Source organism: Bufo gargarizans, chromosome 1, assembly GCF_014858855.1.
Source record: "Bufo gargarizans isolate SCDJY-AF-19 chromosome 1, ASM1485885v1, whole genome shotgun sequence".
NCBI lineage: Eukaryota > Metazoa > Chordata > Amphibia > Anura > Bufonidae > Bufo > Bufo gargarizans.
The window spans coordinates 430,622,930-430,647,165 of NC_058080.1; the positions used below are offsets into that span (position 1 = coordinate 430,622,930).

A 24,236-nucleotide genomic window follows, 5' to 3' on the forward strand; every position below is an offset into this window, starting at 1 on the left:
GGCCTAGCACACAGGCAGAGGAGAGGTTCATTCAACTTTGGGTAGCCTCGCAATATAATGGTAAAATGAAAATAAAAATAGGATTGAATGAGGAAGTGCCCTGGAGTCCAATAATATATGGTTATGGGGAGGTAGTTAATGTCTAATCTGGACAAGGGACGGACAGGTCCTGTGGGATCCATGCCTGGTTCATTTTTATGAACGTCAGCTTGTCCACATTGGCTGTAGACAGGCGGCTGCGTTTGTCTGTAATGACGCCCCCTGCCGTGCTGAATACACGTTCAGACAAAACGCTGGCTGCCGGGCAGGCCAGCACCTCCAAGGCATAAAAGGCTAGCTCTGGCCACGTGGACAATTTAGAGACCCAGAAGTTGAATGGGGCCGAACCATCAGTCAGTACGTGGAGGGGTGTGCACACGTACTGTTCCACCATGTTAGTGAAATGTTGCCTCCTGCTAACACGTTGCGTATCAGGTGGTGGTGCAGTTAGCTGTGGCGTGTTGACAAAAGTTTTCCACATCTCTGCCATGCTAACCCTGCCCTCAGAGGAGCTGGCCGTGACACAGCTGCCTTGGCGACCTCTTGCTCCTCCTCTGCCTTGGCCTTGGGCTTCCACTTGTTCCCCTGTGACATTTGGGAATGCTCTCAGTAGCGCGTCTACCAACGTGCGCTTGTACTCGCGCATCTTCCTATCACGCTCCAGTGCAGGAAGTAAGGTGGGCACATTGTCTTTGTAGCGTGGATCCAGCAGGGTGGCAACCCAGTAGTCCGCACAGGTTAAAATGTGGGCAACTCTGCTGTCGTTGCGCAGGCACTGCAGCATGTAGTCGCTCATGTGTGCCAGGCTGCCCAGGGTTAAGGACAAGCTGTCCTCTGTGGGAGGCGTATCGTCATCGTCCTGCCTTTCCCCCCAGCCACGCACCAGTGATGGACCCGAGCTGCGATGGGTGCCACCCCGCTGTGACCATGCTTCATCCTCATCCTCCTCCACCTCCTCCTCATCCTCGTCCTCCTCGTCCTCCAGTAGTGGGCCCTGGCTGGCCACATTTGTACCTGGCCTCTGCTGTTGCCAAAAACCTCCCTCTGAGTCACTTCGAAGAGACTGGCCTGAAAGTGCTAAAAATGACCCCTCTTCCTCCTCCTCCTCCTCCTCCTGGGCCACCTCCTGTTCCATCATCGCCCTAAGTGTTTTCTCAAGGAGACATAGAAGTGGTATTGTAACGCTGATAACGGTGTCATCGCCACTGGCCATGTTGGTGGAGTACTCGAAACAGCGCAACAGGGCACACAGGTCTCGCATGGAGGCCCAGTCATTGGTGGTGAAGTGGTGCTGTTCTGTAGTGCGACTGACCCGTGCGTGCTGCAGCTGAAACTCCACTATGGCCTGCTGCTGCTCGCACAGTCTGTCCAGCATGTGCAAGGTGGAGTTCCACCTGGTGGGCACGTCGCATATGAGGCGGTGAGCGGGAAGGCCGAAGTTACGCTGTAGCGCAGACAGGCGAGCAGCAGCAGGATGTGAACGCCGGAAGCGCGAACAGACGGCCCGCACTTTATGCAGCAGCTCTGACATGTCGGGGTAGTTGTGAATGAACTTCTGCACCACCAAATTCAGCACATGCGCCAAGCAAGGGATGTGCGTCAAATTGGCTAGTCCCAGAGCTGCAACGAGATTTCGCCCATTATCACACACCACCAGGCCGGGCTTGAGGCTCACCGGCAGCAACCACTCGTCGGTCTGTTGTTCAATACCCCGCCACAACTCCTGTGCGGTGTGGGGCCTGTCCCCCAAACATATGAGTTTCAGAATGGCCTGCTGACGTTTACCCCGGGCTGTGCTGAAGTTGGTGGTGAAGGTGTGTGGCTGACTGGATGAGCAGGTGGAAGAAGAGGAGGAGGAAGCCGAGAAGGAGGAGGTGGCAACAGGAGGCAAAGAATGTTGCCCTGCGATCCTTGGCGGCGGAAGGACGTGCGCCAAACAGCTCTCCGCCTGGGGCCCAGCTGCCACTACATTTACCCAGTGTGCAGTTAGGGAGATATAGCGTCCCTGGCCGTGCTTACTGGTCCACGTATCTGTGGTTAGGTGGACCTTGCCACAGATGGCGTTGCGCAGTGCACACTTGATTTTATCGGATACTTGGTTGTGCAGGGAAGGCACGGCTCTCTTGGAGAAGTAGTGCCGGCTGGGAACAACATACTGTGGGACAGCAAGCGACATGAGCTGTTTGAAGCTGTCTGTGTCCACCAGCCTAAATGACAGCATTTCATAGGCCAGTAGTTTAGAAATGCTGGCATTCAGGGCCAGGGATCGAGGGTGGCTAGGTGGGAATTTACGCTTTCTATCAAATGTTTGTGAGATGGAGAGCTGAACGCTGGCGTGTGACATGGTTGAGACGCTTGGTGACGGAGGTGGTGGTGGTGGTGTTGGTGGTACATCCCCTGTTTGCTGGGCGGCAGGTGCCAACGTTCCTCCAGAGGCGGAGGAAGAGGCCGAGGCGGCAGCAGCAGAATAGGCCGAGGCGGCAGCAGCAGAAGAGGTAGCAGGGGGAGCCTGAGTGACTTCCTTGGTTTTAAGGTGTTTACTCCACTGCAGTTCATGCTTTGCATGCAGGTGCCTGGTCATGCAGGTTGTGCTCAGGTTCAGAACGTTAATGCCTCGCTTCAGGCTCTGATGGCACAGCGTGCAAACCACTCGGGTCTTGTCGTCAGCACATTGTTTGAAGAAGTGCCATGCCAGGGAACTCCTTGAAGCTGCCTTTGGGGTGCTCGGTCCCAGATGGCGGCGGTCAGTAGCAGGCGGAGTCTCTTGGCGGCGGGTGTTCTGCTTTTGCCCACTGCTCCCTCTTTTGCTACGCTGTTGGCTCGGTCTCACCACTGCCTCTTCCTCCGAACTGTGAAAGTCAGTGGCACGACCTTCATTCCATGTGGGGTCTAGGACCTCATCGTCCCCTGCATCGTCTTCCACCCAGTCTTGATCCCTGACCTCCTGTTCAGTCTGCACACTGCAGAAAGACGCAGCAGTTGGCACCTGTGTTTCGTCATCATCAGAGACATACTGAGGTGGTATTCCCATGTCCTCATCATCAGGAAACATAAGTGGTTGTGCGTCAGTGCATTCTATGTCTTTCACCGCTGGGGAAGGGCTAGGTGGATGCCCTTGGGAAACCCTGCCAGCGGAGTCTTCAAACAGCATAAGAGACTGCTGCATAACTTGAGGCTGAGACAGTTTCCCTGGTATGCATGGGGGTGATGTGACAGACTGATGGGGTTGGTTTTCAGGCGCCATCTGTGCGCTTTCTGCAGAAGACTGGGTGGGAGATAATGTGAACGTGCTGGATCCACTGTCGGCCACCCAATTGACTAATGCCTGTACCTGCTCAGGCCTTACCATCCTTAGAACGGCATTGGGCCCCACCATATATCGCTGTAAATTCTGGCGGCTACTGGGACCTGAGGTAGTTGGTACACTAGGACGTGTGGATGTGGCAGAACGGCCACGTCCTCTCCCAGCACCAGAGGGTCCACTAACACCACCACGACCATGTCCACGTCCGCGTCCCTTACTAGATGTTTTTCTCATTGTTATGGTTCACCACAACAACAAATATATTATTTGGCCCAATGTATTGTATTCAAATTCAGCGGGATATAAATTTGAGGCCTAGTATTTAGGCGCTGGGTGACCGGTATGGATTTAGTGACAGAATTAGACTTGGAAATGCACAGAAGCGTGTGTGTGTGAAGTTATTCTGAATGACCCAATGTGCACCTTGAATATTTTATACCCTTTTTGGGATAGATTTCAAATAGCTCTGATATAGCAGGAACCACTAAATTATGAAATTGCTAAATTGGGAATTGTACTTCAACCCAGAACAAAAAATGTGCTTTGACGGGCACTAAATAACTTTCCCAGCTACAACAGGACAGCGGTAACGAGAGATTTAGAGGGATTTAAATTTGAGGCCTAGTATTTAGGCGCTGGGTGACAGGTATGGGTTTAGTGACAGAATTAGACTTGGAAATACACAGTAGCGGGTGTGTGTGAAGTTATTCTGAATGACCCAATGTGCACCTTCAATATTATATACCCTTTTTGGGATAGATTTCAAATAGCTCTGATATAGCAGGAACCACTAAATTATGAAATTGCTAAATTGGGAATTGTACTTCAACCCAGAACAAAAAATGTGCTTTGACGGACACTAAATATCTTGCCCAGCAACAACAGTACAGCGGTAACGAGAGATTTAGCGGGATATAAATTTGAGGCCTAGTATTTAGGCGCTGGGTCACCGGTATGGATTTAGTGACAGAATTAGACTTGGAAATGCACAGAAGCGTGTGTGTGAAGTTATTCTGAATGACCCTATGTGCACCTTCAATATTATATACCCTTTTAGGGATAGATTTCAAATAGCTCTGATATAGCAGAAACCACTAAATTATGAAATTGCTAAATTGGGAATTGTACTTCAACCCAGAACAAAAAATGTGCTTTGACGGACACTAAATATCTTGCCCAGCAACAACAGTACAGCGGTGGGTAACGAGAGATTTAGAGGGATTTAAATTTGAGGCCTAGTATTTAGGCGCTGGGTCACCGGTATGGATTTAGTGACAGAATTAGACTTGGAAATGCACAGAAGCGTGTGTGTGAAGTTATTCTGAATGACCCTATGTGCACCTTCAATATTATATACCCTTTTAGGGATAGATTTCAAATAGCTCTGATATAGCAGAAACCACTAAATTATGAAATTGCTAAATTGGGAATTGTACTTCAACCCAGAACAAAAAATGTGCTTTGACGGACACTAAATATCTTGCCCAGCAACAACAGTACAGCGGTGGGTAACGAGAGATTTAGAGGGATTTAAATTTGAGGCCTAGTATTTAGGCGCTGGGTGACAGGTATGGATTTAGTGACAGAATTAGACTTGGAAATGCACAGAAGCGTGTGTGTGAAGTTATTCTGAATGACCCTATGTGCACCTTCAATATTATATACCCTTTTAGGGATAGATTTCAAATAGCTCTGATATAGCAGAAACCACTAAATTATGAAATTGCTAAATTGGGAATTGTACTTCAACCCAGAACAAAAAATGTGCTTTGACGGACACTAAATATCTTGCCCAGCAACAACAGTACAGCGGTGGGTAACGAGAGATTTAGAGGGATTTAAATTTGAGGCCTAGTATTTAGGCGCTGGGTCACCGGTATGGATTAGTGACAGAATTAGACTTGGAAATGCACAGAAGCGTGTGTGTGAAGTTATTCTGAATGACCCTATGTGCACCTTCAATATTATATACCCTTTTAGGGATAGATTTCAAATAGCTCTGATATAGCAGAAACCACTAAATTATGAAATTGCTAAATTGGGAATTGTACTTCAACCCAGAACAAAAAATGTGCTTTGACGGACACTAAATATCTTGCCCAGCAACAACAGTACAGCGGTGGGTAACGAGAGATTTAGAGGGATTTAAATTTGAGGCCTAGTATTTAGGCGCTGGGTCACCGGTATGGATTTAGTGACAGAATTAGACTTGGAAATGCACAGAAGCGTGTGTGTGAAGTTATTCTGAATGACCCTATGTGCACCTTCAATATTATATACCCTTTTAGGGATAGATTTCAAATAGCTCTGATATAGCAGAAACCACTAAATTATGAAATTGCTAAATTGGGAATTGTACTTCAACCCAGAACAAAAAATGTGCTTTGACGGACACTAAATATCTTGCCCAGCAACAACAGTACAGCGGTGGGTAACGAGAGATTTAGAGGGATTTAAATTTGAGGCCTAGTATTTAGGCGCTGGGTCACCGGTATGGATTTAGTGACAGAATTAGACTTGGAAATGCACAGAAGCGTGTGTGTGAAGTTATTCTGAATGACCCAATGTGCACCTTGAATATTATATACCCTTTTTGGGATAGATTTCAAATAGCTCTGATATAGCAGGAACCACTAAATTATGAAATTGCTAAATTGGGAATTGTACTTCAACCCAGAACAAAAAATGTGCTTTGACGGGCACTAAATAACTTTCCCAGCTACAACAGGACAGCGGTAACGAGAGATTTAGAGGGATTTAAATTTGAGGCCTAGTATTTAGGCGCTGGGTGACAGGTATGGGTTTAGTGACAGAATTAGACTTGGAAATACACAGTAGCGGGTGTGTGTGAAGTTATTCTGAATGACCCTATGTGCACCTTCAATATTATATACCCTTTTTGGGATAGATTTCAAATAGCTCTGATATAGCAGGAACCACTAAATTATGAAATTGCTAAATTGGGAATTGTACTTCAACCCAGAACAAAAAATGTGCTTTGACGGACACTAAATATCTTGCCCAGCAACAACAGTACAGCGGTAACGAGAGATTTAGCGGGATATAAATTTGAGGCCTAGTATTTAGGCGCTGGGTCACCGGTATGGATTTAGTGACAGAATTAGACTTGGAAATGCACAGAAGCGTGTGTGTGAAGTTATTCTGAATGACCCTATGTGCACCTTCAATATTATATACCCTTTTAGGGATAGATTTCAAATAGCTCTGATATAGCAGAAACCACTAAATTATGAAATTGCTAAATTGGGAATTGTACTTCAACCCAGAACAAAAAATGTGCTTTGACGGACACTAAATATCTTGCCCAGCAACAACAGTACAGCGGTGGGTAACGAGAGATTTAGAGGGATTTAAATTTGAGGCCTAGTATTTAGGCGCTGGGTCACCGGTATGGATTTAGTGACAGAATTAGACTTGGAAATGCACAGAAGCGTGTGTGTGAAGTTATTCTGAATGACCCTATGTGCACCTTCAATATTATATACCCTTTTAGGGATAGATTTCAAATAGCTCTGATATAGCAGAAACCACTAAATTATGAAATTGCTAAATTGGGAATTGTACTTCAACCCAGAACAAAAAATGTGCTTTGACGGACACTAAATATCTTGCCCAGCAACAACAGTACAGCGGTGGGTAACGAGAGATTTAGAGGGATTTAAATTTGAGGCCTAGTATTTAGGCGCTGGGTCACCGGTATGGATTTAGTGACAGAATTAGACTTGGAAATGCACAGAAGCGTGTGTGTGAAGTTATTCTGAATGACCCTATGTGCACCTTCAATATTATATACCCTTTTAGGGATAGATTTCAAATAGCTCTGATATAGCAGAAACCACTAAATTATGAAATTGCTAAATTGGGAATTGTACTTCAACCCAGAACAAAAAATGTGCTTTGACGGACACTAAATATCTTGCCCAGCAACAACAGTACAGCGGTGGGTAACGAGAGATTTAGAGGGATTTAAATTTGAGGCCTAGTATTTAGGCGCTGGGTCACCGGTATGGATTTAGTGACAGAATTAGACTTGGAAATGCACAGAAGCGTGTGTGTGAAGTTATTCTGAATGACCCTATGTGCACCTTCAATATTATATACCCTTTTAGGGATAGATTTCAAATAGCTCTGATATAGCAGAAACCACTAAATTATGAAATTGCTAAATTGGGAATTGTACTTCAACCCAGAACAAAAAATGTGCTTTGACGGACACTAAATATCTTGCCCAGCAACAACAGTACAGCGGTGGGTAACGAGAGATTTAGAGGGATATAAATTTGAGGCCTAGTATTTAGGCGCTGGGTCACCGGTATGGATTTAGTGACAGAATTAGACTTGGAAATGCACAGAAGCGTGTGTGTGAAGTTATTCTGAATGACCCTATGTGCACCTTCAATATTATATACCCTTTTAGGGATAGATTTCAAATAGCTCTGATATAGCAGAAACCACTAAATTATGAAATTGCTAAATTGGGAATTGTACTTCAACCCAGAACAAAAAATGTGCTTTGACGGACACTAAATATCTTGCCCAGCAACAACAGTACAGCGGTGGGTAACGAGAGATTTAGAGGGATTTAAATTTGAGGCCTAGTATTTAGGCGCTGGGTCACCGGTATGGATTTAGTGACAGAATTAGACTTGGAAATGCACAGAAGCGTGTGTGTGAAGTTATTCTGAATGACCCTATGTGCACCTTCAATATTATATACCCTTTTAGGGATAGATTTCAAATAGCTCTGATATAGCAGAAACCACTAAATTATGAAATTGCTAAATTGGGAATTGTACTTCAACCCAGAACAAAAAATGGGCTTTGACGGACACTAAATATCTTGCCCAGCAACAACAGTACAGCGGTGGGTAACGAGAGATTTAGAGGGATTTAAATTTGAGGCCTAGTATTTAGGCGCTGGGTCACCGGTATGGATTTAGTGACAGAATTAGACTTGGAAATGCACAGAAGCGGGTGTGTGTGAAGTTATTCTGAATGACCCTATGTGCACCTTCAATATTATATACCCTTTTAGGGATAGATTTCAAATAGCTCTGATATAGCAGAAACCACTAAATTATGAAATTGCTAAATTGGGAATTGTACTTCAACCCAGAACAAAAAAAGGGCTTTGACGGACACTAAATATCTTGCCCAGCAACAACAGTACAGCGGTGGGTAACGAGAGATTTAGAGGGATTTAAATTTGAGGCCTAGTATTTAGGCGCTGGGTCACCGGTATGGATTTAGTGACAGAATTAGACTTGGAAATGCACAGAAGCGTGTGTGTGAAGTTATTCTGAATGACCCTATGTGCACCTTCAATATTATATACCCTTTTAGGGATAGATTTCAAATAGCTCTGATATAGCAGAAACCACTAAATTATGAAATTGCTAAATTGGGAATTGTACTTCAACCCAGAACAAAAAATGTGCTTTGACGGACACTAAATATCTTGCCCAGCAACAACAGTACAGCGGTGGGTAACGAGAGATTTAGAGGGATTTAAATTTGAGGCCTAGTATTTAGGCGCTGGGTCACCGGTATGGATTTAGTGACAGAATTAGACTTGGAAATGCACAGAAGCGTGTGTGTGAAGTTATTCTGAATGACCCTATGTGCACCTTCAATATTATATACCCTTTTAGGGATAGATTTCAAATAGCTCTGATATAGCAGAAACCACTAAATTATGAAATTGCTAAATTGGGAATTGTACTTCAACCCAGAACAAAAAATGTGCTTTGACGGACACTAAATATCTTGCCCAGCAACAACAGTACAGCGGTGGGTAACGAGAGATTTAGAGGGATTTAAATTTGAGGCCTAGTATTTAGGCGCTGGGTCACCGGTATGGATTTAGTGACAGAATTAGACTTGGAAATGCACAGAAGCGTGTGTGTGAAGTTATTCTGAATGACCCTATGTGCACCTTCAATATTATATACCCTTTTAGGGATAGATTTCAAATAGCTCTGATATAGCAGAAACCACTAAATTATGAAATTGCTAAATTGGGAATTGTACTTCAACCCAGAACAAAAAATGTGCTTTGACGGACACTAAATATCTTGCCCAGCAACAACAGTACAGCGGTGGGTAACGAGAGATTTAGAGGGATTTAAATTTGAGGCCTAGTATTTAGGCGCTGGGTCACCGGTATGGATTTAGTGACAGAATTAGACTTGGAAATGCACAGAAGCGTGTGTGTGAAGTTATTCTGAATGACCCTATGTGCACCTTCAATATTATATACCCTTTTAGGGATAGATTTCAAATAGCTCTGATATAGCAGAAACCACTAAATTATGAAATTGCTAAATTGGGAATTGTACTTCAACCCAGAACAAAAAAAGGGCTTTGACGGACACTAAATATCTTGCCCAGCAACAACAGTACAGCGGTGGGTAACGAGAGATTTAGAGGGATTTAAATTTGAGGCCTAGTATTTAGGCGCTGGGTCACCGGTATGGATTTAGTGACAGAATTAGACTTGGAAATGCACAGAAGCGTGTGTGTGAAGTTATTCTGAATGACCCTATGTGCACCTTCAATATTATATACCCTTTTAGGGATAGATTTCAAATAGCTCTGATATAGCAGAAACCACTAAATTATGAAATTGCTAAATTGGGAATTGTACTTCAACCCAGAACAAAAAATGTGCTTTGACGGACACTAAATATCTTGCCCAGCAACAACAGTACAGCGGTAACGAGAGATTTAGAGGGATTTAAATTTGAGGCCTAGTATTTAGGCGCTGGGTGACAGGTATGGGTTTAGTGACAGAATTAGACTTGGAAATACACAGTAGCGGGTGTGTGTGAAGTTATTCTGAATGACCCAATGTGCACCTTCAATATTATATACCCTTTTTGGGATAGATTTCAAATAGCTCTGATATAGCAGGAACCACTAAATTATGAAATTGCTAAATTGGGAATTGTATTTCAACCCAGAACAAGAAATGTGCTTGAACGGACACTAAATAACTCGCCCAGCTACAGCACTAGGGACAGATTTAGCTGGATATAAATTTGAGGCCTAGTATTTAGGCGCTGGGTGACCGGTATGGATTTAGTGACAGAATTAGACTGGGATATGGCCAAAAAATAAACAGACTATTGCTGGTTAAATGCACTTGGTGTGACAGCTTCACCCTGATGTAGGCTTTAGCCAAAAAACAACCACACCATTGAGGGTTAAATGCACTTGGTGACAGGCGCAGCTTGCCCCTGATTTTGTATATGGCCAAAAAATGAACAGACTATTGCTGGTTAAATGCACTTGGTGTGACAGCTTCACCCTGATGTAGGCTTTAGCCAAAAAACAACCACACCATTGAGGGTTAAATGCACTTGGTGACAGGCGCAGCTTGCCCCTGATTTTGTATATGGCCAAAAATGAACAGACTATTGCTGGTTAAATGCACTTGGTGTCACAGCTTCACCCTGATGTAGGCTTTAGCCAAAAAACAACCACACCATTGAGGGTTAAATGCACTTGGTCGCAGCTTGTGCTGGCGCACCACAAGACACAAAATGGCCGCCGATCACCCCAGAAAAATGAGACTGACAAACGGTCTGTGCAGCCTAAAAACAGTGAGCAATTGAGGATCAGCAGCTCAATGATCCACAGCTGCAGATCGATCAGTTAATCAAGTCCTTTGGAGGAGTTAATCTGCCTAATCTCGCCCTACTGTCGCAGCCGCAACCTCTCCCTACGCTAATCAGAGCAGAGTGACGGGCGGCGCTATGTGACTCCAGCTTAAATAGAGGCTGGGTCACATGGTGCTCTGGCCAATCACAGCCATGCCAATAGTAGGCATGGCTGTGATGGCCTCTTGGGGCAAGTAGTATGACGCTTGTTGATTGGCTGCTTTGCAGCCTTTCAAAAAGCGCCAAGAAAGCGTCACAAAAGCGCCAAGAAAGCGACGAACACCGAACCCGAACCCGGACTTTTACGAAAATGTCCGGGTTCGGGTCCGTGTCACGGACACCCCAAAATTCGGTACGAACCCGAACTATACAGTTCGAGTTCGCTCATCCCTACTCGTAAGGCTTCTCCGGGAAGCGTCTCTCCTTATCCACTGTGTTTTGGTCAACAGATATGAGGGACCAGATGTCTACATACTGGTTAGCCCATACCTTCTCCCTAACAGCCTCCTCTAAATGGGCCCCTAGCGAGCTAACTCCACAGAAACAAGAATCCTTGTGAACGCTAGCTAATGCCGGCACAGGCTTAACCGGAGGAGGCGGGGGGGCCTGGCTTAGAGGGGACTGACTAAACTTCTCCAACAACGCCTTTAACAGCGCCGCCCTGTCCGAACCCCCACCGCCCGGTCGCCACGCCCCTGTGAACTGGTACTCACCAGACGTAGAAGGAACCTGCTCCGCCACGGGACCCGGCGCAGCAACTTCATGTTGCGAAACGTCACTGGAACCAGGCTATGGACCCTGAAGGAATGGCTAGGCATCCGCCTCTTGCCTCTCCTGTGCGACTCCCGACCAGACTCCCCTGAAGCGGCGGAGGATCCCTCTGAGGAGGATGGAGACCGCCACCTAGAAGATCTGGAGCGTCTACTCCACCGCGAATCGCCAGACCGGCGACGGGACTGACTCCTATGCGATCCATGCCAACTCCGCCTCCGGCTCTCAACAGAGGAGGGTGACAAATCTGATCTTGCTCTGCGCCTGTGCAACCGCCGGGGGGCTGGAGGGCTGGCCTGAGGCTGCTGGGCAGGAGCCCCATCAGCATCTGCCTGAGGAGCACACACCGGAGCACCCACAGCAGCAGGTATGTCTACATCGCCCCCCACAAGGGCAGATGGCAAAGTGGGTTCAACTTCCCTTTGCACCATAACTGCAGAGGGGGGTGGGAGGGGTGGTGGCTATGTCCAAGCCTAGCGGGGGGGCGGATTTGCCGTGCAGACCGCCGACCCCCCGACAAAGCTCCAGAACTAAGGGGCACCACAGGAGCGCCACAGGCGGTAACCGCAATGCCAGGGGCAGACGGCAGGGGGGATCCGAGGCTGCAGAGGAATGAGCGCAGCCATTCCTCACCCCCCTCCACCATGTGAGCCATAAACATATCCCTCAGGGGATCCATACCTCTTGTGCAGACTGAACGCTGATCTAACCCTACACAGCGCTTCTGCCAAAGAGGAAGAAGGAGGAGACACAGGGCCTTAAAAAGGGGCACCATGCAGCACGCCCCTTCCTGCACTACAGGATGACATCATTAACCCCCAAAGCACCAAATTCTGACCAAAATCAAATGGGGCCCTAAAACAAGGATAGGTAACCTGGAAAAGAGGGGGAGGGGGGCCCCAGTCCCTGTACACTCTCCCTATATGGTCAGGTGTCCTCCAGTTCCGTTGCAAATGTATACATTTGCACAGCTGGAGGTCTTGAGTGCCACTGTGCTGGCAAAACTGGTAAAAAAGCCACAGCACTTACCTAAAGCCTCATTCACATGTAAGTGGTTAGTTACTATGTGGCAATGCCACGATCCATCAGCGCTACTATGTGTCAGCAATGCAGCAGTGTCCCAGGCAGCTCTGTACCTACGCTGCAACAGTGAGTAACAAAACTTCAAATTGGGTATGGGGGCACCGCGCACATATATAAATGAAGTGAAAGGAGAATAATTGGGGTTAATAAGAATACAGATGTTTTAGCTTATTTTATGGATATTCTTTATATGTCCTCCTTGCGGCTAAGGATAGCTCAGCTGATGGAGTGGTTAGAGGTATGGCGGTATCAGTTGAACACTTGCTTGGCGGGCTTCGGGGGTTCTCTCCTCTGCTGATAGCATGCAAAATTCTACTGAAGTATTTTTCCCAAAAAGTGCTTTCCAAGGCTGGCCACGGCCGGTGGCACGGCCTTTACTTTCAAAGTGGAATTTTTACTCGTGCACGCTGAGGAGAGCGGGTGACGTCACCTAAGCTACAATTCCTCACAGACACCAAAAAAGAGGGAGTTCATCCAACGCGTTTCTAGCACTGCGGTGCTCTTCGTCAGGGATTCCTCCAGGTGTCTTCTTCATCTGTCTTTTATCAGCTGCGGTGTTTATCTGTTTAACCCCTACCCTGCTGTAACATATTCAATCAAAGCCAAAGAGCTCGATTTCTTTATTTAGGCCCCCTGGGCTCCATTGAGTCCATATTAAAAATCCACTGTGTCTCTTTTTTAGACATATGTTTAATATAGTCTCCGCCTCGTATGTCCATCCTGAATATTTCAACCCCATAAAACGAGGAGCCTTCAAATTTGCCTCTGTGCCGGTTTTTGTAATGCCTGGACATGGGATGATCATCATTCTTCTTATTAATGTTGTATAGGTGCTCGCTAATTCTTTTTTTCAGTGGCCTTTTAGTGCGGCCTACATAGATCTTCTCACACGGGCATTCAATTACGTAGATAACCCCTTTCGTATTACAAGATATGTGGTCTTTTATTTGAAATGTAAATGTACCACATTTGTTTTCTATATCTGACCGTTTTTTTATTTTGGGTCTGTCTACATCCTGCGCATTTTTTACACGGATAAAAACCTGTCAGTGGGTTCTTTAGTGATTTTTTTATTAGTTATTGCCGCACATTTTTTTGTTGGTGCAGTTATGTTCCCAATATTAGCTGCCTTCTTGTATACAAATGCTGGTACTTCTGGTATTAATTCTCCGATCCATTTATCTTCCCTCAGTATGTCCCAATGTCTGCCCACTATCTTCCTGAGAATGTGTGTTTGGGAGTTAAAAGGGATTATAATTGGTGGTATTTGTGTATTATCATATTTATCTCCCTCTGCTCCCTTTTTCTCCCTATTACTCTCCCCCAATAATTGCGTTCTTTCCAACGTCCTAATTTCCCCTTTCTGCACTATCAATTTATTCATTTCATACCCTTTGTCCTCAAATTTATTCTGTAGTTTTTCTGCTTCCTGGTCAGTGATTTCCATCAGTGATCGGAGCCTCCACAGACATAAGGTGTGAGTTCTGTTCTGTGTTTAGAGCCGCACCTGGTTTTGGCTCAAAATCACTGATGGAAATCACTGACCGAACACTGAAGTGTTTGGTCAAAAGCTAATGGGATATCATAGCAACACGCCAACTATTTTCCATCAATTTCATGTCAATCTAAAATGGAAGATTTTTGGGCACTAAGATGCAGGATTTTTAAACGGGTTGTCCAGCCTAGGAGGCAACTTAAGGGGCTTATGTCTTCAGGAACATGATTATTAAACTGGCTGAATTTGAGACATGTGCTAATATCAGCTGAAACAAACAGTATTTGTCCTTTCTTTCTAGATGCCCTTAGTTTTTTTTAAAACGTGAACTTTTATTTTATGTAAATGAGCTTCTAGGAGCAATGGGGGTGTTGCCACTGCTCCTAGAGGCTCTGTTCTCCCTCATATGACCATACCCTCATCATGCTAATTGAGTGTTCACATCATCCGGCCTGGCCCTGGGCATGGCCAGAGGAGGGAGAACAGAGCCTCTAGGAGCAGTGGCAACACCCCCATTGCTCCTAGTGGCTCATTTGCATAAAATAAAAAATCACAAAAACCATGTTCCTGATGACAGAAGCCCTTTAACCACTTCAGCCCCGCTAGGTGAAACCCCCTTCATGACCAGAGCACTTTTTACACTTCGGCACTACACTCCTTTCACCGTTTATCGCTCGGTCATGCAACTTACCACCCAAATGAATTTTACCTCCTTTTCTTCTCACTAATGGAGCTTTCATTTGGTGGTATTTTATTGCTGCTGACATTTTTACTTTTTTTGTTATTAATCAAAATGTAACGATTTTTTTGCAAAAAAATGACATTTTTCACTTTCAGATGTAAAATTTTGCAAAAAAAACGACATCCATATATAAATTTTTCGCCAAATTTATTGTTCTACATGTCTTTGATAAAAAAAAAATGTTTGGGCAAAAAAAAAAAAATGGTTTGGGTAAAAGTTATAGCATTTACAAACTATGGTACAAAAATGTGAATTTCCGCTTTTTGAAACAGCTCTGACTTTCTGAGCACCTGTCATGATTCCTGAGGTTCTACAATGCCCAAACAGTAGAAAACCCCCACAAATGACCCCATTTCGGAAAGTAGACACCCTAAGGTATTCGCTGATGGGCATAGTGAGTTCATAGAACTTTTTATTTTTTGTCACAAGTTAGCGGAAAATGATGATGATTTTTTATTTTTATTTTTTCTTACAAAGTCTCATATTCCACTAACTTGCGACAAAAAATAAAAAATTCTAGGAACTCGCCATGCCCCTCACGGAATACCTTGGGGTGTCTTCTTTCCAAAATGGGGTCACTTGTGGGGTAGTTATACTGCCCTGGCAATTTAGGGGCCCAAATGTGTGAGAAGAACTTTGCAATCAAAATGTGTAAAAAATGGCCTGCAAAATCTGAAAGGTGCTCTTTGGAATGTGTGCCCCTTTGCCCACCTTGGCAGCAAAAAAGTGTGACACATCTGGTATCGCCGTACTCAGGAGAAGTTGGGGAATGTGTTTTGGGGTGTCATTTTACATATACCCATGCTGGATGAGAGAAATATCTTGGCAAAAGACAACTTTTCCCATTTTTTTATACAAAGTTGGCATTTGACCAAGATATTTTTCTCACCCAGCATGGGTATATGTAAAATGACACCCCCAAACACATTCCCCAACTTCTCCTGAGTACGGCGATACCAGATGTGTGACACTTTTTTGCTGCCAAGGTGGGCAAAGGGGCACATATTCCAAAGTGCACCTTTTGGATTTCACCGGTCATTTTTTACACATTTTGATTGCAAAGTTCTTCTCACACATTAGGGCCCCTAAATTGCCAGGGCAGTATAACTACGCCACAAGTGACCCCATTTTGGAAAGAAGACACCCCAAGGTATTCCGTGAGGGGCATGGCGAGTTCCTAGAATTTATTTTTTTTGTCGCAAGTTAGTGGAATATGAGACTTTGTAAGGAAAAAAGAAAAAAAATGAAAAATCATCATTTTCCACTAACTTGTGACAAAAAATAAAAAATTCTAGGAACTCGCCATGCCCCTCACAGAATACCTTGGGGTGTCTTCTTTCCAAAATGGGGTCACTTGTGGCGTAGTTATACTGCCCTGGCAATTTAGGGGCCCAAATGTGTGAGAAGTAGTTTGCAATCAAAATCTGTAAAAAATGGCCGGTGAAATCCGAAAGGTGCACTTTGGAATATGTGCCCCTTTGCCCACCTTGGCTGCAAAAAAGTGTCACACATCTGGTATCGCCGTACTCAGGAGAAGTTGGGGAATGTGTTTTTGGGTGCCATTTTACATATAACCATGGTGGGTGAGGGAAATATCTTGGCAAAAGACAACTTTTCCTATTTTTTTATACAAAGTTGGCATTTGACCAAGATATTTTTCTCACCCAGCATGGGTATATGTAAAATGACACCCCAAAACACATTCCCCAACTTCTCCTGAGTACGGCGATACCAGATGTGTGACACTTTTTTGCAGCCTAGATGCGCAAAGGGGCCCAAATTCCTTTTAGGAGGGCATTTTTAGACATTTGGATCCCAGACTTCTTCTCACACTTTCGGGCCCCTAAAAAGCCAGGGCAGTATAAATACCCCACATGTGACCCCACTTTGGAAAGAAGACACCCCAAGGTATTCAATGAGGGGCCTGGCGAGTTCCTAGAAATTTTTTATTTTTTGCATAAGTTAGCGGAAATTGATTTTTTTGGTTTTTTTCTCACAAAGTCTCACTTTCCGCTAACTTAGGACAAAAATGTCAATCTTTCATGGACTCAATATGCCCCTCACGGAATACCTTGGGGTGTCTTCTTTCCGAAATGGGGTCACATGTGGGGTATTTATACTGCCCTGGCTTTTTAGGGGCCCTAAAGCGTGAGAAGAAGTCTGGAATATAAATGTCTAAAAATGTTTACGCATTTGGATTCCGTGAGGGGTATGGTGAGTTCATGGGAGATTTTATTTTTTGACACAAGTTAGTAGAATATGAGACTTAGTAAGAAAAAACAAAAACAAAAACAAACAAAAAATTTCCGCTAACTTGTGCCAAAAAAAATGTCTGAATGGAGCCTTACAGGGGGGTGATCAATGACAGGGGGGGTGATCAATGACAGGGGGGTGATCAATGACAGGGGGGTGATCAATGACAGGGGGGTAATCACCCATATAGACTCCCGGATCACCCCCCTGTCATTGATCACCCCCCTGGTAAGGCTCCATTCAGACGTCCGTATAATTTTTACGGATCCATGGATCGGATCCGCAAAACACATGCGGACGTCTGAATGGAGCCTTACAGGGGGGTTATCAATGACAGGGGGTGATCAGGGTGATCACCCCCCTGTCACTGATCACCCCCCCTGTAAGGCTCCATTCAGACATCCGCATGATTTTTTACGGATCCATGGATACATGGATCGGATCCACAAAACACATGCGGACGTCTGAATGGAGCCTTACAGGGGGGTTATCAATGACAGGGGGTGATCAGGGTGATCAGGGTGATCACCCCCCTGTCACTGATCACCCCCCCCTGTAAGGCTCCATTCAGACATCCGCATGATTTTTTACGGATCCATGGATACATGGATCGGATCCACAAAACACATGCGGACGTCTGAATGGAGCCTTACAGGGGGGTTATCAATGACACGGGGTGATAAGGGCGATCACCCCCCTGTCACTGATCACCCCCCCTGTAAGGCTCCATTCAGACATCCGCATGATTTTTTACGGATCCATGGATACATGGATCGGATCCACAAAACACATGCGGACGTCTGAATGGAGCCTTACAGGGGGGTTATCAATGACAGGGGGTGATCAGGGTGATCACCCCCCTGTCACTGATCACCCCCCCTGTAAGGCTCCATTCAGACATCCGCATGATTTTTTACGGATCCATGGATACATGTATCGGATCCACAGAACGCATGCGGACGTCTGAATGGAGCCTTACAGGGGGGTTATCAATGACAGGGGGTGATCAGGGTGATCACCCCCCTGTCACTGATCACCCCCCCTGTAAGGCTCCATTCAGACATCCGCATGATTTTTTACGGATCCATGGATACATGGATCGGATCCACAAAACACATGCGGACGTCTGAATGGAGCCTTACAGGGGGGTTATCAATGACAGGGGGTGATCAGGGTGATCACCCCCCTGTCACTGATCACCCCCCCTGTAAGGCTCCATTCAGACATCCGCATGATTTTTTACGGATCCATGGATACATGGATCGGATCCACAAAACACATGCGGACGTCTGAATGGAGCCTTACAGGGGGGTTATCAATGACAGGGGGTGATCAGGGTGATCAGGGTGATCACCCCCTGTCACTGATCACCCCCCCTGTAAGGCTCCATTCAGACGTCCGCATGTGTTTTGCGGATCCGATCCATGTATCCATGGATCCGTAAAAATCATGCGGACGTCTGAATGGAGCCTTACAGGGGGGTGATCAATGACAGGGGGGTGATAAATGACAGGGGGTGATAAGGGAGTGTATATGGGTGATCACCCCCCTGTAAGGCTCCATTCAGACGTCCGCATGTGTTTTGCGGATCCGATCCATGTATCCATGGATCCGTAAAAATCATGCGGACGTCTGAATGGAGCCTTACAGGGGGGTGATCAATGACAGGGGGGTGATCAATGACAGGGGGTGATCAGGGAGTGTATATGGGTGATCACCCGCCTGTCATTGATCACCCCCCTGTAAGGCTCCATTTAGACGTCCGTATGCGTTTTGCGGATCCGATCCATGTATCCGTGGATCCGTAAAAATCATACGGACGTCTGAACGGAGCCTGACAGGGGGGTGATCAATGACAGGGTGGTGATCAATGACAGGGGGGTGATCAGGGAGTTTATATGGGGTGATCATGGGTGATCAGGGGTTTATAAGGGGTTAATAAGTGACGGGGGGGGGTGTAGTGTAGTGTAGTGTGGTGTTTGGTGCGACTGTACTGACCTACCTGAGTCCTCTGGTGGTCGATCCTAACAAAAGGGACCACCAGAGGACCAGGTAGGAGGTATATTAGACTCTGTTATGAAAACAGCGTCTAATATACCTGTTAGGGGTTAAAAAATTCGGATCTCCAGCCTGCCAGCGAACGATCGCCGCTGGCATGCTGGAGATCCACTCGCTTACCTTCCGTTCCTGTGAGCGCGCGCGAGATGACGCATATATGCGTGACTGTGCGCAGGGCTGCCACATCCGGACCGCACATCTGCGTTAGGCGGTCCGGAGGTGGTTAAGCACTACCAATAATGTGCTCAACGGCAACAAAAATAAACCACCTGTTCACAATAGTGACATTCCAGCATCACAGCTCCCTTGTTCCCATGACGAGTGCAGCCAATGAGTGGTCACTAGGGTTGAGCGAACCCCAACTACCCGGACCCAAACCCAGACTTTTTCACTGAAGTTCGGGTTCGGTGTTTGGGTGATTTTATTATTTTCCATTACAACATGGGTAAAACGGAAAACAATAGCATTCTTAATACAGAATGCTAAATAAAATGGCCATTGAGGGGTTAAAAATAATAAAAAATACCTCACTTCATCCACTTGAACGCGCAGCCGGTATTCTCTTATTTCTTCTTTCTGCAGGAGCTGCAAAAGGACATGCGGTGACGTCACCACGCTCACCACGTGCATGATGGGCTCCGATGTGTTCCTGACAGGAATATATTGGCAAAAGTCTCAGCTTTTAATATCTGCTTGTATGACTAGCTAGTATAGTCAGTGGCATATCCGTTTAGTGCATTTTTTTTCTGTGATAATATTATATAATTATATTTTCATCCGCACAATGGTCCGTTTTGTGTAGGATGCCTTTGTGGTGCATGTGGACCGCAGCGGCATCCTCCATTGTGCGCATTTTTTGCTGGGGATAGTCGTTTGCTGCAGTCCACATGCGGTGGGACTGCTCCCCCAATGAGAAACACGCTACAGTGTTTGGGGTTTGAGCAGTTCCCCCATATTTGCCACTGTATTTCTGTGATTTTATTAACAGACTGGCACTAAAGGGCCGACGAGGGCTAACAATCTACAAGGGACAGGAGAAGGAGACAGTAGGGTAAAGGCTGCTCATCTAGTTTTGTGTTGGTATAATGCTTTTTGAAGGTGGTAGGGTTTCATGAAGAGGTGGATTTTTTAGGCTGCTTTTAAATATTTGGATGTTGGAGGACGACCTGATATGCTGGGAGTGGGAGCAGATTGTGCATAACCTTATATGTAGTTGCCAGCATTTTGAACTGAATTAGCTGGGCAAAGCGGAGCCAATGATGGAATTGGCAGAGGAGAGCGTCAGAGGAGACACAAGAGGATAGGTGGATTAACCGGGCAGCATTGAGGATAGATTGGAGAGGCACAAGAGTTTTAGATGAGATGCCACAGTGGAGGATATTGCAGTAGTAGAATCAGGAGATGATGAGAGTATGAATTAGCATTTTAGTCATCTTCAAGTGACTCTATTTTCTAATAAAGAGATTTAAACACATTTTAAAAGAAAGTCACAGACATAACACATGTAAATCCAGTGACGTACTCTACTGATTTGAGTTGTTCACTTTAATTTCTCCTAAAGGCCGCAGAGTTCATTGCACAGACTCTAAGGAGTATTATAAGAAGATAGAAGATTAATAAATGGTACATGGTGGATGGGGCCCTTTGTAGATTTTGCAGGTTACACCACTGACCCTATCCAGCTGTCCTCTTTAACATGGCCATCCTGTAGTTTCCACCAATACTGTGCCTGTCTCTGCCCCATGTGCCCACATTATTGTACTGACAGTGCTGCCCAATGACCACCAACTTTTGTGCTGCCAAAATAAGAGCCAAAGGACACAGCTACAGAACTAGAAAATGATGGGCTGCAAAGTAGACTTTAGGCATCAAACCCCAGACTCACGGTTTCCTGAAGTTCCCCGGGGGTGGGCCGCAGTGCAGTGAGGGGAAGGGCACACCACTTCTTTACTTCGGTTCACACTTCTGTCTGTTGGCAGTTGAGGTGCTCTTAATGTTGCTGTTTTACGATGTGAGGCAGGGTCCCGGTTGACATGACACCAGTACTTTGCAGTGCAAATGTAGTGTGGTATAATGATGAGACCGGTGTTGGAATAACAGATCCACAGTACTTTACTAAAGCCGGTCAGCAGGTGATCCACACAAGCTCTATTTACATAAAATGCAGTCTTTACAGTCAATTCAAGTAGTTCCCAGAGGTTGTATATGGAGGCTAGCTTCTCTCTCTCAATCAGACTCCTCAATCTCTCCTTTTCCCAGCGTAAAGGGATGCACTTTCTCTATTGTCTGATATTTAAGTATATGATATCCACAGTCTCTAAACAGGGGGCCTTCCTGTCCTTTGGTTATGGTGGGCAGTTTGCAGCTTACAGTGCTTCCACCACATGCAGAGGAGGCTGTAGCCAGATTAGCGGTGATTAGTAATCACTGATTACCTTCATTACCAAAGTCTGCAATTAGTGACGAGCGAGCATGCTCGGAAGATCTGAGTGCTCGGTCGAATAATTCAGGTGCTCGAATACAATGGATGTCAATGAGAGAACCCCAGGCACCCCCTGCTCGGAAGATAAGAGGGTGTCTGGTTCATAAAGGATATATGCCAAAAGCCAGGTATGTGCAAGCCATCAATCTATTCATAAGAGAGATACCTTACAATAGCAGCCTTGTAAGGTATCATTTGCATAAACATGGGCAATATAGCGAATATTATGCAATAATTATGTAGTAACTCAGTGATAATATCTGACACTGGAAAAGCTGGGTAATAACTCAGTGTAGATCGTGAGTTATTACCCAGCTTTCCCAGTGTCAGATATCTTCCTAGTGTAGATCGCAAATATTCTAATCGCACATTTTTATTGCGAATTTTCCATGCAAAAGGCTACACTAATAAGCTTGTCATAAGACTCAGTCTAATATTCATGTCAGAAGACTACGAAACCAATAGATGGCGCTATTGAGTTATGAACAGCGCCCTCTATTGATTTTCATAGTTTTATGACAGTTGAAAAACAAGGCAGATTCTGCTCATTTGCATGTCTTTCCCATATGCCCATGTTTATGTAATTTAGTTTTTACATGACAAAACTGTATAGAAAGATTATTGAATATTATGTTTGGACAATCGGAAAACTTTTTGTCGCCCTAATGATATTGATCTAGGTGTGCAGGTCCGCTCAAGCCATCCAACAGATGCAAAATAACTAGCTTGTTTTTTTATGAACCAGACAGCCTCTTCTCTTGCGAGCAGGGGGTGCCTGGTTGTCTCCTATTGACTTCCATTAAACTTGGGTGCTCGGCCGAGCACCCAAATACTTCGGTGCTTGCTCATCACTGTCTGCAATCCCTTTCTGTCAGCTAAAACTTCTATAGATCCTCTCCCTTCTGGGGGCTTGAACATAAACTGTTTGTGGGCTGTAGGGGAATGGAATCTCCCGACAGGAGCTGCTCTAGGGGTGGAGCCAACCCTGACTAGCTTCATCGGAACTCCCACTCCGTATACAACCTTATGGGATTTGTAGTACATGCACATAATACATGAAATACCATGATATTAACACTTTCAATGCTTTGTAGTGTATTCCAGGACACTGCACACACATCTCCCCAGTTATACCAGTATTAGTACTTACAAATTAAACAGATCCCTATATATCCAAGAAACACCAATAATAGACACAGCACCAAATATTTCCCTGGCAATATCTTTCCCTGACAGTCCCAGTGTGAGTGACTCAGTATTGAATTAGAGCAGGCGTGCTTTCCCATCCTTCATACTGATGTAAGCGCTCATGTTCTGCTCAGTGATGCTTTAACTGACAGACCAATGATTGCTTACATCAGTATGAGAGGTAAGCGATAATTAGGCAGGCCTCGCTGAGCTGGTTAGCTTTTCCCCTGAGCAGTGATCCTTCCCACCAACTCAGCTCCTGAACTCATTAATTGAGGCTGAGTGCCTGACAGTAGTTCAGCGCCCAGCTGGTCCTGCACCCTGCTACCGCCAGAGAGCTGAGCAGTCTCCCGTCCCCTGACACTGCACTGACAGACAGCTCAGCATAGCAGCCATTGAGTCAGTCCTCTAACACCGACAGGCAGCCAGTGAGCCAGTCTCCCATCCCCTGTCAACAAAGCAGCCAGTCACCACTTCTCCCACTCCCAGCACTGCGCCCGCTTGCCGCCTCTTCCTACCAAACAGATTCGACAGTTGCAGACTGCAGACAAGGGGAGAAGCCAGAAGCAGGCCAGGCCAGCAGGCAGCTAGCTGACTGACTGCTGCGCCGTGCCATGCTCTCTACTGATTCTGCACATAGGGACAGTTCCAGAGCTCAGCGCCACCAGACCAGCTTCTCCCCCTATAACAGGAGTAGAAGTTGGTCTGGAAGAGTGGCAGGGCTGTGCTCTGGAACAGCATAACAAGCAGGGCAGGAAATTCTGACTTTTAGTGACTGGAGAGGGTGAGGTGCTGAGTCGGGTGCACACTGGCACACAGCACAGAAAGTATTTTTGCTCCCCTACTCGGCTTGTATGAGCTGGCACCCTAGGTGGGCGCCTACTCCTGCTTACTCTTCGTCCCGGCCCTGAATTGTGGTGTAATAGAAAACAATGGCTGCATCTGCAAGTCCTTGATTGCCAGGGATGGGAGTAGTAGTGACCCTGAGGAGATGATATTATGTCACAATGTCTACCCCAGATCGTCGCACCCTGGGGTTCAGTGCAGTGAATAAAAACAGCAGCACATTCAGCAGCACTTTGTAGGGTTGATGTACACAAAAGTCTTAAGCTTTTGTTGCATCTCCATCTTTATGCATC

General features: G+C 45.7%; 1 protein-coding gene across 2 annotated transcripts in view; it reads left to right on the plus strand.

The window, feature by feature from the left end:
• The window catches only part of LOC122921690 (sialic acid-binding Ig-like lectin 14), a 116,198-nt gene that overhangs the window by 49,285 nt on the left and 42,677 nt on the right, over positions 1-24,236 (plus strand). The gene's annotated exons all lie outside the window — the stretch shown is intronic.